The 18,600-nt window shown below is 37.9% G+C and overlaps 1 long non-coding RNA gene across 2 annotated transcripts in view; it reads right to left on the minus strand.

The window, feature by feature from the left end:
- Nucleotides 1–18,600, minus strand: part of LOC115265377 (uncharacterized) — a 324,698-nt gene that overhangs the window by 114,649 nt on the left and 191,449 nt on the right. The gene's annotated exons all lie outside the window — the stretch shown is intronic.

Here is an 18,600-nt window from a genome sequence, read left to right on the forward strand (position 1 = left end):
AACCGTTTTCCGCCGCACTCGAGCAAAAAGCGGCGAAGGAAGTTGTAATAATTGTGATTTTCACGAGAATTTCCCGGCAGCAGTAGCAGAAGCAGCAGCAGCGACGTGGGTGCCAAGGGACTCGTTGTAGCAATGAAAGTTCATTCAAAAATATGGAACATGAATATGGATGGGCACGCCGACAATGGCAAACAACAACGAATCAGGAGAGAGGGGAGCGGCGAAGGTTAACGACGAAGAGCATAACAACTCACTTTATTTGAGCTGACCCGGAGGAAAAATTTGGGGACTGTATATTCGAGCGATTTGTTGCTTGGGGATTTTGAGGATTGTTTTGTTTTGAATCAGAATTATAGAACTTGGGCTGGGTGATGTGATTAGGGTTTGTTTTGCGAACGGAAACTAATTTGGGCAGTTGTTTTTCCGGACAACGATTAAGAAGTTAAATTGTGATTTGCATTACCTGAGCCGGTGACTCGTAGCAAAGCTCGATTTTTTCAGCACTCTTCGTATTTATGCACGACTAGTGCTGAAAAAATCATCTTTTTACAACTCGTCGCATAAATAACTGTTAAAAACTGTGCACTTTAGATTTGTTGCGAGCAAGCGGGAGCTGCCGGAATCAAGGGCGTAGCCAGCTTTTCGGTCAGGGGGGGGGGGGTTGGCAAGCACCCTTAGTAAATATGTACCTACTAGTTTTTCTAACTAAGCGCAACACGATGAAATTGAATATAATAACATTATATTCTAAGAGCTTTATTTAACCCTTCAGCAGCCACGCTGTTGTATTTTGTACGTTAAAAAAGCTCGCCTGATCGCGGTGGCCAATTTCTGGAAGATTATGGATTTTATTTACTCATTATTCTGCTCTGATTTTGTTTTATTAATGTCTACAAAACATTCAATAGAAATTATAGCTGAACTCTTTTGGAAATTGCGAGCTCTTTTGAGGACTAACCTAAAATTTCCTGGTTCCTGTATGTGCCCATTTTGAATTACCTTCCAATACTATTCGCTGGAAAAAAATCTCAAGAATTTTTTGAATTCCTGAAGCAATCCCTGTAAGAATTTCAGAAAATATACCTGTATAAATTCCTGGATAAATTATGGGAGGAATACCTAGTGAAATATCTGAAGAGATCTTATGAGGAAATCCTAGATAAATTTCTGGAGGATTCCTTGGAGGAAATTTCTGGAGAAATTCTGGGCGGAATCCCTAGTAAAATTTCATAACAAATCTCTTTAAAAATTCCTAGAGGAAATCTTAGAGAAATTTGTGAATGAATCCTTGGAGGAATGCCTGTAGAAACTTCTGAGCAAATTCCTGGAGAAATTCCTTGAGCATTTTTTTTTGGGTGAATACTTGGAGCAATCCCTGGGGCATGTCCATAAACTACGTAGACTCTCAGGGGGGGACGGGGGGGTCTGGTCAAAGTCCACTGTCCTTACAAATTTCAAACATTTTGTATGGACGAAAGTCTACGAGGGGGGAGGGGGGGGGGTCTGAGATTGCCAAAATTGCGTCTACGTAGTTTATGGACAGCGCCCTGGGAGAATTCCGGGAGAAATTCCTGAAGAAATCTCCAGAGGAATTCTGGGAGGAATTGCTGGAGAAATTTCTGAAAAAAAATCCCTTGAGAAATACCAGGAGGATTTCCTGAAAGGACCTTTGGACTAATTCTTGGAAATTCTTGGACTAATTGCTGGCATGATTCCTGAAGGATGTCAGGAGTATTCCGGAAGTTTTTCCTGGAGGTATTCCTGGAAAAGTTCCTGGGGAAATTCCTTAATTACATCACGGAGGAATAAATGGAGGAGTTCCAAGTGGCATTCCTGTGGAAATTTCTGGAGGAATCTCTAGAGGAATTCTTGAAAGAATTACTGGATGTATATCCAGAGGAATCTTCAGAAGAATTCTGAGAGATTTTGTTCCTATTTCTGTTATTTTTCTATTTCTGAAAGAACCTCTGAAGAGATTCCTGTAGGAATTTCAAGCGGAATTGATGGTGGAGTTCTTGGAGAAATTCTCGAAGGAATTCCTGAAGGAATCTCTGGGGGTTTCCTTGAATAAATTTGTGAAGAAATCCCCGGAGGAATTCCTGAAAAATTCCTGAAGGTATTCCTGGAGAATATTCTAGAAGAATTTCTGAAGAAATCCCTAAAGAATTTCCTGAAAGAATCTTTGGATAAGCTTCTGAAGGATTTCCCGAAGGAATCTTCAAAGAATTTCCTGAAGAGATTTTTAATGGAGAAATCTCTGGAGGGATCTCTTAAGCAATTCTTAATGAAGATCTCGGGAGAAATGCCAGGTGAAATACCTAGAGGAATTGCTGACATAATTTCTGAAAGATGTCCAGAAGCAATTCCTGGAGAAATTCCTGGATAAAATCCTGGAGGAATATCTGGAGGAATCACTAGAGTTATTTCTTTGGGAATTTCTGAAGTAATCTCTAAGAGCAATTTTTGGAAAAAATCTAGAGAAATTCTGGGAAATTTATATTCTATTATTTTTCTATTTCTGTAAAAAATCCCTTGAGAAAATCCTGGAGGAATTTCTAGCGGAATTTCTGGAGGAATTCTTGGATAAATCCTCGAAGGACTGCCTGAAGGAATCTCTGGGGGAATCCTAGAAGAAGCTTGTAAAGAAGTCCCTGGGGGAATCCCTGAAAAATTACTGATGGTATTCCTCCAGGAATTTCCTGGAAGAATTTATGAAGAAATCCCTAGAGAATTTCCAGGAAGAATCCTTAGAGGATCTTCTAGAGGATTTCCTGGAGGAATCTTCGGAGGATTTCCTGGAGGAATCCGTGAAAAAATCCTGAGGGAATTCCTGGAAGAATTTTTGAAAAAATCTCCAGAAGAATTTCTGAAAAAAATCCTGGAGAAATTGTTGACATAGTTTCTGAAGGATGTCCAGGTGTAATTCCTGGATCAATTCCTAGAGAAATAGCTGGAGGAATTCCTGAAGAAATTCTTGGGGTAATTCCTGGAGGAGTTCTTGGAGAAATTCCTGGATAAAATCCTGGAGGAATTCTTGGAGGTTCTCCTTTGGGAATTGCTGGTGGAATCCTAGAACTTCTGGATGAATGTCTGGGGGAATCTATAGAGGAGCTCTGGGAGAAATTTCCCGGAGGGATTTCAAGAGAAATCTCTGGAGGAATACCTGGATATATCCTCGAACGAATTTCTCAAGAAATCCGTGGAAAATCCCTGAAAACGTTCCTGTACGAGTTTTTAGAGGAATTCCTAGATAAATGTCTGTAGCGATTTCTGGAGGGAAAACTGGAAGATTTCTTGACGGAATTTCTGGAAAAAAAATCCTGAAGGTAATCCTGGAAGAATTTCTGAAGGAATTCCTGAAGGATTTCCTGGAGTAACTGCTGGATGAATTACTGACATAATTTATGATGGAGTTCCTTGATTAATTCCTGGAGGAATCCCTGAAAAATTCCTGAAGGTATCCTGGAGAATATTCTGGAAGAATTTCTGAAGAAATCCATAGAAGATTTCCTGGAGGAATCTTCAGAGGATTTCCTGGAGGAATCCGTGGAAAAATCCTGAGGGTATTCCTGGAGAATTTCCTGGAAGAATTTTTAAAAAAATCTCCAGAAGAATTTCTGGAAAAAAAAAATCCTGGAGAAATTGTTGACATAATTTCTGAAGGATGTCCAGGTGCAATTCCTAGAGAAATTGCTGGAGGAATTCCTGAAGAAATTCTTGGGGTAATTCCTGGAGAATTTCCTGAAATAGTTCTTGGAGATATTCCTGGATAAAATCCTGGAGGAATGCCTGGAGGAATTGTTGGAGGTTCTCCTTTGGGAATTGCTGGCGGAATCCTTGAAGGAATTCCAGGAGGAATCTCTGTAGGAATTCCTTCAACAATTTCTGGATGAATGTCTGGGGAAGTCTCTAGAGAAGCTCTGGGAGAAATTTCTGAAAAAATCCCCTGAGAAATTCCTGGAGGGATTTCTAGAGAAATCTCTGGAGGCATTCCTGGAGAAATCCTCGAACGAATTTCTGAAGAAATCCCTGGAAAAATCACTAAAAAAGTTCCTGGAAGGGAGTTTTAGTGCAATTTTTGGAGGAATTGCTTCAGGCATTCCTGGAGGGAATACTGGAAGATTTCTTGGTGGAATTTCTGGAAAAAATTCCAGAAGGTATTCCTAGAAAAAAAAAATCCTGGAAGAATTTCTGAAGAATTTCCTGGCGTAATTCCTAGAGGAAATCCTGAAGAAATTCGTGAATGAATCTCTTAGGGAATTCGTATAGGAAAATACCAAAAATAATTCCTGAAGAAATCGCAGATGGAGTTTTTGAACAAATTCGGGAGGAATCCTTAGAAGTATTTATGAAGAAACTCCAGAAGGAATCCCGGAAGCAATTTCAAGAGGTATTTCTAAGGGAATCCCTAAGCAGTTCCTGGAGGAAGTACTGAATCATTTCCTGGAAAAGTTCCTTAGAAAGACAAGGAGCAAGAAAAAATTGCTGGAGGAACCCTAAAAAGAGTTCCTGGAGGATGTTTTAAAATAAGTTGCTCCAGAGAGAATCACAGAAGGATGTCCCGAGTTAAGCCCTGCAGAAATTCTTGGAAGAATCCCTGGAGGATGTCCTAGAAAAATGCCCGCAGAGATTAACGGAGAAATCTCTAGAAATACTCCTGGAGAAATCTCTATACGCATTTCTGAATTAATCCTTGGATGCATTTTAGGGCACAGGTACCCAAACTTTTCGGGTGCGCCCTTTGCCAGCAGACGTACTTTTAGCGACCCACCATAGAAATTCCCTCATTTGTTGTCTGTTACAGTAAAATATTCAGCTGTCCCTCGCGACCCCCTGGATGAAGGCCGGTGACCCCCCTGGGGGGTCGCGACCCACAGTTTGGGAAACTATGTTTTAGGGGAATCACTGCAGCAATTCCCAGAGGACCCCTGGAATAATTCTTAGAGGAATCTCTTAAGAAATTCATGGAAGAATCCCAGTAAAAATTTCTGAAGAAATTGTAGATGGAATCCTTGGAGAAATCCTGAAGGAATTCTAAGAAGAGTTCGTGGAAGAACTCCTTGAGGAATCCATGTAGCAGTTCCTGAAGAAACCCCAGGAGAAATCCTGGAAGCAATTCCTAGAGGCATTCCTTAGGAAATCCCAGGAAAGCTTTCTTAACAAATTCCTGGAAGAATTTCTGTAGGATAAAATGAAGGCATCCATTTCAGCAAAAATTTTTGGACGAATTATTGTTGGAATCTTTGGATGGACTCCCAAAAGAATGTTTTGCACAATGATTTAAGGAACTCCTAGAAATTCCTGGAGGAATCATCGAAAAAAGCACTGGAACAATCACTGGAGGAGTTTCTAAAGATATCCCAGGAGAAATTCCCGGAGGAATGTCTGGTGAAACCCATAGAGAAATTCTTGAAAAACTCTTTGGAGCAATCCATGCTAGAATCACTAAAGGAAGCTATGGAAAATACCTGAAGGAATTCATCGATGTATCCTTGCAGAAGTATCTGTAAAAAAAATCTGAAGGAATCGTGGGAGGAATTCTTCAAGCATTTCTTGGAACAAACCCTAAAAAAACTATCTGAATATTGCAGGATATCATCCATGGAAAAATTCACGAAAGAGAAACTCCTGGACATGTATCTTGAGGAATTTCTGAAAGAATCCCTGGAGAAGTTCCTGAATAAATGCCCAAAGGAATTTCTGGAGACGTTCTTAAAAGAATTTGTAAATAAATCTCAGGTATTATTCTCTTAGCATGACGTTTGCTTGAATTGAATACAAGTGAAAATTCGTGTAGCAGTAGCACATAACTGCACTCTATAGCAGCATATAATTCTACAAAGTTTTTCCCTACCGGAAACTGGGCATGCTGTTTTTGTATTCCATGAATAAACATCACAAAATTTAATCATTCAACCAAGCTTGTTATTTGGTTAAATTATATGATAAGATTGAAGTGGATCTCTTGGAGAAATACTTGGCGAAATTTCCTGTGATTCTCAAGAAAAAAAGGTTTGATAATTGTGGATAAAAACCTCAATTATTAGAATAGTCTAGAGAATAGTTTTTTAAATATTTTTTTCTGGAACTCTTTGAATTATTTATAATCTTTGAGTCGGCTCGAATTAAAAAAAAATCTTGCGGCCAGAGGGGGGGGGGGGCACGGCCCCCCCTGCCCCCCTCTGGCTACGCCCTTGGCCGGAATGCAATCTGACTTCACACTGTGACGTTACTGGACAAGAGACGACGACGCGGGTGGCTGAGATTGACCATGCCTACTAGGATCAGTTGATGTGCCGTGAGTCGTTGTCCACGGTTCAATATGCCAACGTAAATCTACTAAATAAAAAGAAAAGCGCGTTAAGTACTGTTCCTTTGAATTCCACTAAGAATTTGCATCCTTTGACAGATATGTATTTCGACCTCAACTGTAAGGTCGTCTTCAGTGTCTTGTACTTGACTCGACTCGAAATACGTATCTGTCGAAGGATGCAAATTCTTAGTGGAATTCAAAGGAACAGTACTTAACGCGATTTTCTTTTTATTTACAGATATTCCCCTAACAAGCCCAGGTTAATCATCATAAATCTACTGCCACACAAAAACAACAACAATTTCCTTAAAATAATGAGATGGAATAATTGTCCCTCAAATTCTGTTTCCGTCTAATTCACTTTCATTTTGGGCTCAACCAGAATTCTGCGCATATGACGAAGTAAACTTTTACCAATTTTCCTACGGCATTAACGTGTACGAATTCCTGGTGGACTTCTTAGTGTAGTGTATGGAAAACAACCTGGAAATATTCTTTGAGATCTTCTTAAAGTTATTTCTGGAGAAAGGAATCTGTATAAAGGAATTCAAAGAAAGAATTTTCAAGGAAAATGTACCATAATTAGGAAAACTTTGAAAGTTTTTTACAGTGCTATTATGGTAAAATCAGAGCTGGTTACTCAGGATTTTAAAATTTCAGCGCCCTATATACTGGAAGGCGCCCTTAGAAATGACTTCTAAATTGTGTCCAATTGAGCATTTCTCCGGGAAGAACCCGTCCATGAATTATTTTTCACAATTCTTTTCTGTAATTATAGCGGACTGGGAAGAACAATTCTTTTAAGGACTCCTCTGAGAATTCGTTTAGAACATATTCTTCTGGATCATCGACACACGTTATCATTTTTTCCAGGAATTTTTATAGAACGTAGATTCGTGCAGGATTTTCTATAATGATTTCAGCAAGATTTCCTCCAAAGATTCATTCAGGTATTTACAATAAATACATTCCAAAGATCCCTCTAGATACCTGCCCATGTGTTTTAGCGGGACCCCAGCAGATTTTTTTTTTCAGGAATTCCTCCAGGAATTTTCTTTAGGTGGAGCTTCTCAAAAGAGATTCATCTTGAAAGTAGTCCAAGGTTTTTTTTTTTGGAAAATGCTTCCTGGGAAATTCTTCAGGGAATATTTAGACAATTCTTTCCAGGATTGCAACAGAAGTTCGTGCATACACACCTTCATGTATTTCTTTTTCCAAAAGTTTCTGAATTAATATCCACGGGAATTTTACCAGAAATTTCTTCACGAGTTTTTCTTTAGCATTTTTTCAGAAATTTCTTCAGAAGGTTTTCAAGAAATTTCTCTAGTAATTGCTCTTAAAGTTTCTTCTGGAATTCCTCAAAACATTTCTTTTAAAGATGCAATTCCAGGAATTTTGTTTACGGAGATTCATAGATTCTTTCAGGAATTCCTCTAGGATTTTGCTTCAGAATTTCAGAAATATTATTATTGAAATTTCATCAGAGATTCCTTCAAGCTAAACTGCTTATATTTAGGGATTCTCTCAAGAATTTATTCAGAAGTTGCCTTCTGAATTTTTCTAAAACAAAATCCAGGAGTTTCTATAGAAGTTTCTCAAAGTATTCCTTCCGGGGTTGCATAGGATTTATTAAGCCCATTTTTCAGGGATTCTTTCAGGAACTTCTCCAAAGATTCTCTTAGCAGTTTTTACAAAAAAATACGCCATAATCTATCTGCTGGGGTTTTCAAGGAACTCTTTCAGAAATTATTGTTGAAATTTCTACGGAGATTTCTTCAAGTTTATCTTCGTATATTCAGGGATTCTCTCATAAATTTATTTAGAAGTTCCTCTAGAAAATTTTCAAGAGATTCTACTGGAAATTCTTTCAGGGGATTCTTCAAAAGTTCTTCCAGGTATTCCTCCAGCAAATGCTAAGGATTTATTCAGTCCTTTCTTCAGGGATTCTTTCAAGAATTTTTCAAAACATTCTCCTAGAAACTCTTGCAGACATTACTCCATAATCTATTCCTTTGCATTATCAATGGGTTTCCTCTAGATTTTTTTTCTATAAACTCTTTCAGAAATTATTGTTGAAATTTCTTCAGAGATTCCTTCAAATTTCACTCCATATTTTCAGAAATTCTGTAGAAGCTCCGTTAGATAATTTTTAAAAGATTCTTCTGAAAGTTCCTTCAGGGGTTTCTTCAGAAGTTGCTCCAGGAATTGCTTAGGTTTATTTAGACTTTCCTTCAGAGATTCTTTCAGGAGTTTCTCCAAAGATTCTCTCAGCAATTCTTGAAAATATTATTCCAGAATCTTTCCCTTGGCATTACTAAAGCAATTTTTCAAGAATACCTGCAGAGGGTACTCTAGGTCTTCCAGTTATTGCAAAGATTCCGTGAAAAATCCTTTTTTTCATTCATTATTTCGAATAAGTCTCTTGAGGATTTTTGAAGAAATTCTTAGAGATTTTTATTTAAGAAATACCTTGCTGCAACTGCTGAAAAAGTGAAGAAGTCCCTGGAGATCCCCGGATTCCTGAACGAATATCTGAAACAATCTGGAGTCAATTTTTAGTACAAATCTCCGGAAGTATTTATGGCTAAATATTTAGCGGAATATCTGGGAAAATCCCAGGGAAATTCTTGGAGGAATCTCAGATACAGCGGCCGTTCGCTCGTTGCAAAATGTTTACTTTGCACACGGGAAAAAAATCGTTGCCGGATCCATGACTAAAATGTTATGAAATCATAAAACTTGTCGCTTCATGATATTGTAACTACAAATCATGATATCGTGACGTTAACAACGATTATCATGAATAATAATAACTGATTCCATCAACAAAAGCCAAGGCCGTCAAAAGCGTTATGAAAAAAATAAGCTCGTTTTCCTAAATTGAATACCATAAAGCTGAGTCATGGTAGCATGGCTCTGAGTCATAAAACTATGACGCTGAGTCATCTCAACCAGACGCTGAGTCGTATGAACATAACGCAGAGTCATAAAATCATGAATCACAACAAACGAATTTGGGCACTGTAAGCGTTACGCAAACCCTTGCGCAGAGTCACCTACGCCATTTTTGTCACTTCTGTCAAGGCGCCTTTTGTGAGCGGCAGTGTTTTCCGGTGAGATTTTTTTTTTGGTTTTCGAAAAAGTGTAGTGAATTGTTCTTACTTAAGTAGTAGTAAACTATATAATTATTGAACTACATTCCAGAAGTTGAAAGTGAAAAAACTCCATATTCCGGCACAAAACTCCGGCCAGCTTCATCAGCAGCAGAACAATCAAGCTCACGCACAATTCCGGCGCAACATTTTGGCCAGCTTCATCAGCAGAAGAAAAAATACAGTGTATAAATTACCAATACTAGAATCATGCATACTGCTTATGTTTTTATAACATTGGGTAATAAATATAGAACATGCTTTATGATAACATGACCAGTACTACCATTTTTCGCAAATCGATCCAGTACCATTAATGACAAATACTTGCACCATGAGTAATGCTCAAGCTTTCATAAATTTAGTTCATAGTTTGAGTACGTACTTCATGATAATATGAACCGACTTACCAAATTTTGCTAATAAAACTGGAACCATAAATGACAACTACTAGTTCTATGAATACCGCTTCTGGTTTTATGAATCTAGTTAATAGTTCTGGTATTCATGGGCATGATATCATGACTTAACTTACAAATTTTTGTCAATAAATATGAAAAACGTAACGACAAGGTGATGTTACGGCAACATGAGTCATGAAATTATGACCTTTTTTTGTGGTGTATATTTATAACATGAAAACACAAATTTTACGCGAAATCATGACTCATTTAGCAGGTTTGAAGCAGCGGATTTTTTCCCGTGCAACGAGCGAATGCTATTCGCTAATTGCAACGTCAGTTTGCAACTAAAGTGCATCGAAATGCACTGACAGCACAAATTTGACACTTGATTGCTTTTTTTATTGCAAAAACTTGTCAAATTTAGCAATTAGCGAACTTGCAACTAAAAATCATTGCAACGAGCGGATTTGCAATGAGCGAACGGCCGCTGTAGACTTTTTGAATAAATTTCTGGAGAAACTCGTCCGGAGACGTGTCCGGAGACCTTTGAGGGGATTCCTAGAAATGTTTTCTGAGGAAATTTTGAAAGAATTCCTTGAGACATTCTTCATTATTTTTTTGGGGGATTCTTAGAGCATTCATGGGGCAATCTGAAGACGTATATCTGGAAAAGCTCTTGTAGGAATACTTAGGGAATCATCTAGATAAGCTTATGTACAGATCTTTAGGAAAAAAACCTTGAGATATTTTTAAAGGTATTACTTTTTAAATTCTTATTAAATTCCTTAAAAACCAATGAGAAACTTTTAGAGTTATGCTTGAAGGAAATACCGGAAACATTTTATGAGAAAATACATGCAGAAATATCTGGAGGAATTTCTGTCTGAATCTCTAAAAGTAATAGTCCATTAATCATTCGAGGATTTCATGCAGGTTTTGTAGATAAATTCCTGAAGAAATTCCTCATTCCTGCTAACTGTACTAGAACACACTCCTGCAGGAATTTTCAATGAAATCCCTAGAACAATGCCTGAACTAATCACTGGTGGACTTCTTGATGATCCTGCCAAACAGGATGTATACAATTCTGCGACAGAAGCTGGACACATTTCTGCGGGATTTTTCAATGGAATCCTTAGAGCTATTTCTGAGCATATATTTTTTAAACTTTTGAACTTATTGCATAAATATTTCCAATTTCTAAAGGAATCTCTGGCAGATTTTCTGAGGAAAACAGTGGAAGAATTTATAATTCTCGAGAAATTTCTCTGTAAAAATCTCCCATGGATTCCAGAAACAAATCCTCAGAAGAATTTCCAAAGCGACGGCGTTTCAGAAGTAACCCATGGAAATTAACCTAGAATAGTTGGACATTAGCGTGGTTCAAAAAATCGTTTTTGCTCCACACCGCTTATTTGATTCTTAACCAGATTCTAAGCCTTCTCCCAAAAATTGAGCTGATTTGGATGAAAATTGAGAGTGCACAAGCCCTTCAAAGTTTGTATGGAAATTACTATGGGAAAAGGACGGTTTTCATTCAATTGATCGTTGTATTTCTCCTGGTGCCCTAGAGTGTTAGCTGACCCTTGGTACTCTTGGGCATCTCTATCACTTACAACTTTGCCGAGGACCACATTCAGATCGGTCGTCTCACAAATTAATTATCTTTTTTTATCCAACTGGAGAAATTTTAACAGTGATCGTTCAGTTTCCCAGCAGGCAACATTGCTGTACATGGCGCCAAAGATAGCACACAGAAATCATGGCTACTATGTTTCAAGGCAAATTGCAGTGATGCCCATCGAATAATGTAACCATCATGATCAAAGATTTTAATTCTGGACAAAAATCAATAACTAATTAATGAGGCGTCCGATTTGATAGTGGTCTTCGGCAATGCTGTAGCTGATAGAGTAGCCTAGGACTACCAAGGGTCAACTAACACTCTAGGGTACCTGGGGAAATGCTACAGTCAATTGAATGAAAAACGTCCTTTCCCCATAGTAATTCCCATACAAACTTTGAAGTGCTTGTGCACTCTCAATTTTCAACCAAATCAGCTCAATTTTTGGGAGAAGTCTTAGAATCTGGTTTCGAATCAAATAAGCGGTGTGGAGCAAAAACGATTTTTTGAACCACGCTATTGGACATATGCCTAGTATTGCGATAGACTAAATAGGAGTTCTCTCAGCGGTAATCAATCCCGAGGAACTTGGTGAGATCAGCTTAAAGCTAAAAGGAAAGTTTATTGTCGGATAGGTTTTGAAAATGAAATTCATGTTTGGCTCACATATCAGTCTCCGTACTACCGTTTCGTCTAACTCACAACAGTGTTCTTATGTTTAAATTGTCAACCTGTAGATAGTTCAATCTAGATTAAGAAATAATAGTTTTAATCTAGATTAAGAAATACCTTAGTTTAGTGTTAATTACTAATTAAAAAAAGCTTCCAATGCAAAACCAAAATGTTGTTTACGATTTCAATTTAATCACTTTCTGCCGATAATCGTATTTTGCTCGTCATACCATTTAACGCTTCATCGCTGCCGTCAGATCCAACGATCGCAGGCAGTGGCTCACATTGCCTATTAACAGGGGCATTCACAACAATGGGCTGTGTCAGCGAACACCTAGATTAATTCTTGAGGAAATATCTGAAGTAAACCCTGGAAAAATTGATCAAATATTCCTTGGAAAAATTTCTGAAGACACCACTGGAGGAGTTTCTTAAAGAAACCATGGTGGATTTCAGGACCGAATTTCAGGAGTAATTCTTGAATGTGAAATTCCATGAATGGAATCCATAAACGAATCCATAGAAGATTTCTCAAAGAAATCCCTGGAAGAATTTCTGAAATTCCATGAATGGAATCCATAAACGAATCCATAGAAGATTTCTCAAAGAAATCCCTGGAAGAATTTCTGATGGAAGTTTTGGTAGCCCAAGAAATATTTTGATGGCCAATTAGTCTTGTAGAGGTTTTAAGAACTGTCATAAAAGCCAACACATTTAATTTTAGTTTTATGATGGTTCTATGAATCTCTGCAAGTCTATTTGATTAAATAATGGTACTTAGGAGGAGTTTGTGGAAGATTTTCTTAAAAAATCTTTGAAGAAATTTCTTGAGAATTTCTGAAGGAATCCGTGGATAATTTCCTGTAAGCATTCTCGTACGGATTTCTGAAATAAATCATGGAGGAGTATCAGTGAAACCCACAGAAGCTTCACTAGAGACAATCTTGGAGATATTTCTGAACGATCTCCTGAAGGAAGTTCTGAAAGAAATTCTGGTGGAATGTATGAAGCAATCTATGCAAGATGTTGTAAAGAATGTACCAAGAATCTGTGGAAGGCTTTTTGAAAGAGAATTTAATGTAAACTTCTAAAATTGCATACTGTATATACATCTGCTAGCATTGATGGATAATGATGTTGCAAACACACTTTTTCCTTCAAAGATAATCTTCGAAGCTTGCGCGGATTTAGTTCAATATGTTGTAGTAATATGAAATCAGAACAATCTCACCAAAAACCATCCAAGGTAGCGCCCCCATTATCATGGAAACGTCTAGCTTACTCCTAGCCTCGCTTTTGGCGCGCACCAATCCGTCATCATTGGAACAAACTTCGCTTCATAAACTCCCAAAATTATGGGTAAAAAGTTACACTTTCGGATTCTGTAACCACTCGCGAATCACGGGGCCCGGTCGTTAAGTCGCGTTTTTTTTTACGAAATAACGTCCAAAAGTTAGGGTGCGTCACAATATCCTATGTGCCTTCTTTCCTTGGACTTCGTGACATATCTGCATTTGCATATTTGGACGTTTTGCCCCGGAAAAATGCGCCATAAAGTCCCGGGACATTATGTCCTCGGACGTTATGGTACTGCGCCGCGAATCACTGGAACATCAGCCAAAGACGTGAAAAACACGAAACAAACTGGACCTAATCAAAGTCACACCACAAACACTTTCTTATCAGAGAATTTGTTCTCTGTTTATTATCGAAAAACTAGCAGAGGCCAAAACGCGGATTTAACGACATTTTTTTATCCAAGCTGGCGTAGCACTGCACTGCCAGACGTTCCAGCAACCCGTAATTAAGTTTGGACGCAATCTTTTACATTTCTTTTCGCAATCAATGTTCCATTAAAATTAACGCAGAACAAACACTCTCACCCGCGGAAGAACTATCCGGATGGCGTAGCACCGGTCAAATCGTCAGCGGAATCGCAAAAACAAATCAAAAACTTACACACGCGAAAGAGAAGTAACGAGCAGCTCAGAACCACGTCTGCACGCGGCAATGCCTACTACCTTTTTTTTGAGTTGCAAAACAATGTAATGAACCCTGCGCATAGAGTGGACCCCTTATAGAAAAACCCGAATATAAATGCCTTAATCAACTGATTCCAGAGAACATTACTGCACAGCTGCTCCTGACAAATGGACTGCCATATGGTCACAAAAATCGGCTACTATTTTATTTTCTGAGTGTACTATATCATTCACGATAATGTGCCGTGATCCTTTAGAAACCAACAACACTTTTTTTTTAATTTGCTGTAACAGCAGTGCTGTCCTTCACCACAGACTCCTGTGCATTTGAGGACTTACCTCCAAAGTTCATTTGCATGCCGAAGAAGGTGACCAGAGTTCTTATTAGTGACTTGGTGGTACTCCGCACTCATCAGAGGACCTTCTTTTCCCGTGCGGAGCGAGCGCAAAGTTACAAAAGACGACCGGAGCGGAGCACAGATCTGACACGAAAACAAATATTTGTCGGGGTGGCACTCCCGATCAGAAAGGCATAACAAAAATGTAACAAATTTATATCAGCGGTTGATAGATATATCAACGTTTGTTATATTTAGATATATTTGACAAAAAGGATTTGAAACCCAGATTTAATTATATCAGAACTATAACAAAGTCAGTTATAATACAAATTAATTCATCTTGATCATCTTTATATGAACATTATAACAAACTCAGTTATAATTTTGAAAATGCAGTTTATATCAAATGAACATTTTACAAGTGGTGTTTGGTACGCAGTTACGCCGCTGTGTGGTGCTACTGTGCTTGTAAAATACAGGATTTTTGACAAGTTTGAATCATGATCCAGACCTTTAAGAAAATTCAGGTTACTCATTAAATTTATTTATTGACATACTTGTAGATTGAGGATTATCCCTTATTGGAAGTTCAAAATCGATTTCTTGATTATCTAGGTTCAAATTCACTAACACAAATTGAAATTCAAACCTTAAATAAACTAATGTAGTATTTTTGACATGTTTAAATCATGATCTAAACCTTTAAGAAAGCCCAGGTAGATATTGCCGCGTTAATCTTGGATTCTCAGCCAGCTGCGTTCGAAACGCGCAGTATTAGATCGCGCTAGACCGCGCACCTATGGTTTGTACACGGTGTGCACCTTGTCTAAAACTGTTTTTGCAGCCGCCGGGTGGGAGCTGTCACGTATAATCAGCCGCCTTGTACAAATCAAACGGGCGCAATTTTTCCGCGATAAACTGCGGCTGGTTAACGTTGAACAATTCGTCATTAAAGTGTAGAATTAGCTTAGTGTTAAAATACACATTAGTAAAAACAACAAAAAAATCGTGATTGAAATCATCGTCATCATCAAATATTTGAAAGCAGTTTTTTCGACCAAAACAAAAGTCTTTGCTATGAAAATATATTCACTATACTCTATGAAAGTTTTTATTCTGAAATCAGAAGTTTTATTATTGTTATTGAATTAACATCATACAACTGGATCAATTAGTCGTCTGCAAATGAAAATCACCTTAGTTTTTGAAGAATTGATTGATTACAAATTATTTGTGGAGCTTTGAAATTTATTTCTAGTTGAGACACGTTTCATTGCCATGCAATTAACGTCCATATTAATTCAGTAGAAATACAGCTTCCTATGATCTGCAAACATGTGGTGTGGGTATTACATACTTTCAAAGATGAAAGAAGGCTGTTGATAAATAAGGCTAACATCAATGGTCCTGAAACCGATCCTTGTAGCTCTCCCGATAGAGTACCGATCAGGCTTCAATGATTTCCTTTAACTTCCACAATTTAAAAGCGGTTATTCAAATAGGTTTTACTCAATAAAATAGAATCTCAACTGAAATCAAATAGATGTGATAACCTGTGCAGTAGTTCAAAATAAGAAACTCTATTAAAAGCTTTTGGAAAACCAACCAATAGCAGAAGGCTATTTCTTTTTTACCGATATGGACATCGTCATGCATCTTGAGCAAATGCCGAAGCAAATGCCGAACAGGTGTTTTCAACTAGTGGAAGAATTTCTTGTTTAAACTCTTTTTTGCTGAAAATGAAAACATTATATGAGGTCACGAGGCAAAGCAAACGCCACAGAATTGCATCAGTATGTCAATTCTTGTACCATGTAATGTTAAAATTGTGCATTAAATACTTTATTTTTTAATTCACAGGCCATCTAAATCTGACAATCTCACAGAAATGCACACTAACGCCACAAAGCAGTGAAATTTCTAACCACCAGACTACTGCATAACTTTGCCATAGGCAAGAAGTTCCTTGATGGTGAGGAACATTAGATAATTATTTAATAACATATGTCAAAATATTCTAATTTATTTGCTCGCAAGCACCTAGAGAAGGTGGAATTGTATGCCACTCTTTCCACTGTTTAAGAGCCATTAACTATCTCTACAACTTTGATGAAGATACGACATTTATTTCTGGTCTGAATCATGAGGTAAAGCATGCCAAAATGCAGAGCAAATTCTTGAGTTACAATTATAACTAAATTATATCCACTTTTGTTATTATATCCTAAGATGACGTAATTGCGATAAAATGTATCAAGAACACTTTTATGTGACGTCATATTTTCTCTCCCCTGTACGTTGGACAAATAAGTCTATTTATAGACCAGCCGCCAAAACGAAGAACCACTTGATCATATACCGCCCTTCACTTCAAGTGCTGCAATGGCCTCATTGATAAAGGCGCCGGATTGCAGGTGAAGGTTGGCGCCCTTGGTTCGATTCCCGTCTGGGTGTGGGTTTTTTATATACTACGTGGGGCAAGTTTTTTTATACAAAAAACTTTGCGCTTAAAATAAATAACACTCTTAATAAAAATTACCCAAAAAATGAGTTAAATTTTACCCAACTTAACTTTTACCCAATATATTTATATCTAATTTATAACAAAATGTGTTATAATTTATTGATCATTCCAATATTTTTTATATCTCACTTTGTTATAAATTTGTTAAAATTGTATCAACACCTGTTATAATTATGTTATGGCTAGAGCAATTTCAGTTATAATTTTTGTTATTTTAACACCTAACCGGCGATTTTTATAACTCATTCTGTTATGAAAAATCTTTGAAATAAATAACTCAATCGGTTATAATTTTGTTATGCCTTTCTGATCGGGCTTGCCGCCACTCCGAAGCTACTTGACTACGGACATCCCTTATAGAAGAAAGCGAACAGCAAACGAGAGGACACAATTTGCCATTTTGACGATGCATGAAATGAGAATTGATTTGCGACATGATTGCTATAAAGTGCAAGCATAAATTTCCCGCCTGCTTGGGTCTGCGGCACGACGTTATGCTTTCCCACCTTTTTACGGGTGGGTCCGTTTTACGGGATAATCTAGATTCTGGAACGGTCTCTCCGCCCGCAGTAAAGATGTCTGTGACGGTATGGTAACTAGTAGGCGGTGAACTGAGTGAGCGTCGTCGTTGTCTGAGGAACTGCTGTTCAGGAGACATTTATTTAATTTCAAGTTGAGGTGATCTTTGGAATGAAGTTCTCCTGTGACGGAAGAAGTGGGGGAAGGGGGACAAAGTGCAAGGATGATTTTATTATGCACCAGAGAGCATGAGCGATGCTGACTGGATAAAAGTCTCGCCCGTAAGAAAAATGTGCTATTTGCAGCTGACGAGAGTTCTCTATTTTGCATTACATCCATCACTTCCTCGTCCGGAGACGCCTCCGCCAAGGTTCTTCGCTGCTGCTCCTGCTGCTGCTGCAGTGGATGATGCTCTTTGCTATAAAAGAGGTTGTTACAGCCAGTGAAAGATGCTAGCTGGCTAAGCAAACGACGACTCCGGCTACGGCGGCGGAAGACTCTTCGTCAAACATTTACCGAAGGAAAATATTGGAAGAAAATGGATATTCCTTCCGTTTTGGAGCAGAGCAAATTTTACACAATCCTGCAGCTGCATGCAAATAGCCTACTAGTACTAGTTCGGCTCGGTGCCACGGATGACAGATGATTTGTTTGCGAAAAGTGCACATTTTTCCATCATCCAAGTGTCCATTGGCAGGCTGGCACCAAGATATTGGAAAATCTGGAACGATTCGTATTCCATGGCGTTTTATTTCAATTTTCACATAATTTATTTTTGTAGGCTATGCCATCCTTTTCATTTTACGTTGCTCTGTCTAGTAGTCCATGAGCAGTTATACATCGAAATCAAACCCTGGGCATAATAAATGCATCATGAAGAACATAACATTTGAATTATGTGTGAAATTGTACCAATAGTAGACGAATTCAACAGCTTTTTAACAGTCGTATAAAATTTAAAAATGACTTCCAGCCAGAGAACAGATAAATGAACTATCAGCCAAAGACCATAATTCATCAAAATCTTTTAAGTAATATTAATAGTTTCGATAACGTCGTCGTTCCGGTG

This window comes from Aedes albopictus, chromosome 2, assembly GCF_035046485.1.
Source record: "Aedes albopictus strain Foshan chromosome 2, AalbF5, whole genome shotgun sequence".
In the NCBI taxonomy this organism is placed as follows: Eukaryota; Metazoa; Arthropoda; class Insecta; order Diptera; family Culicidae; genus Aedes; species Aedes albopictus.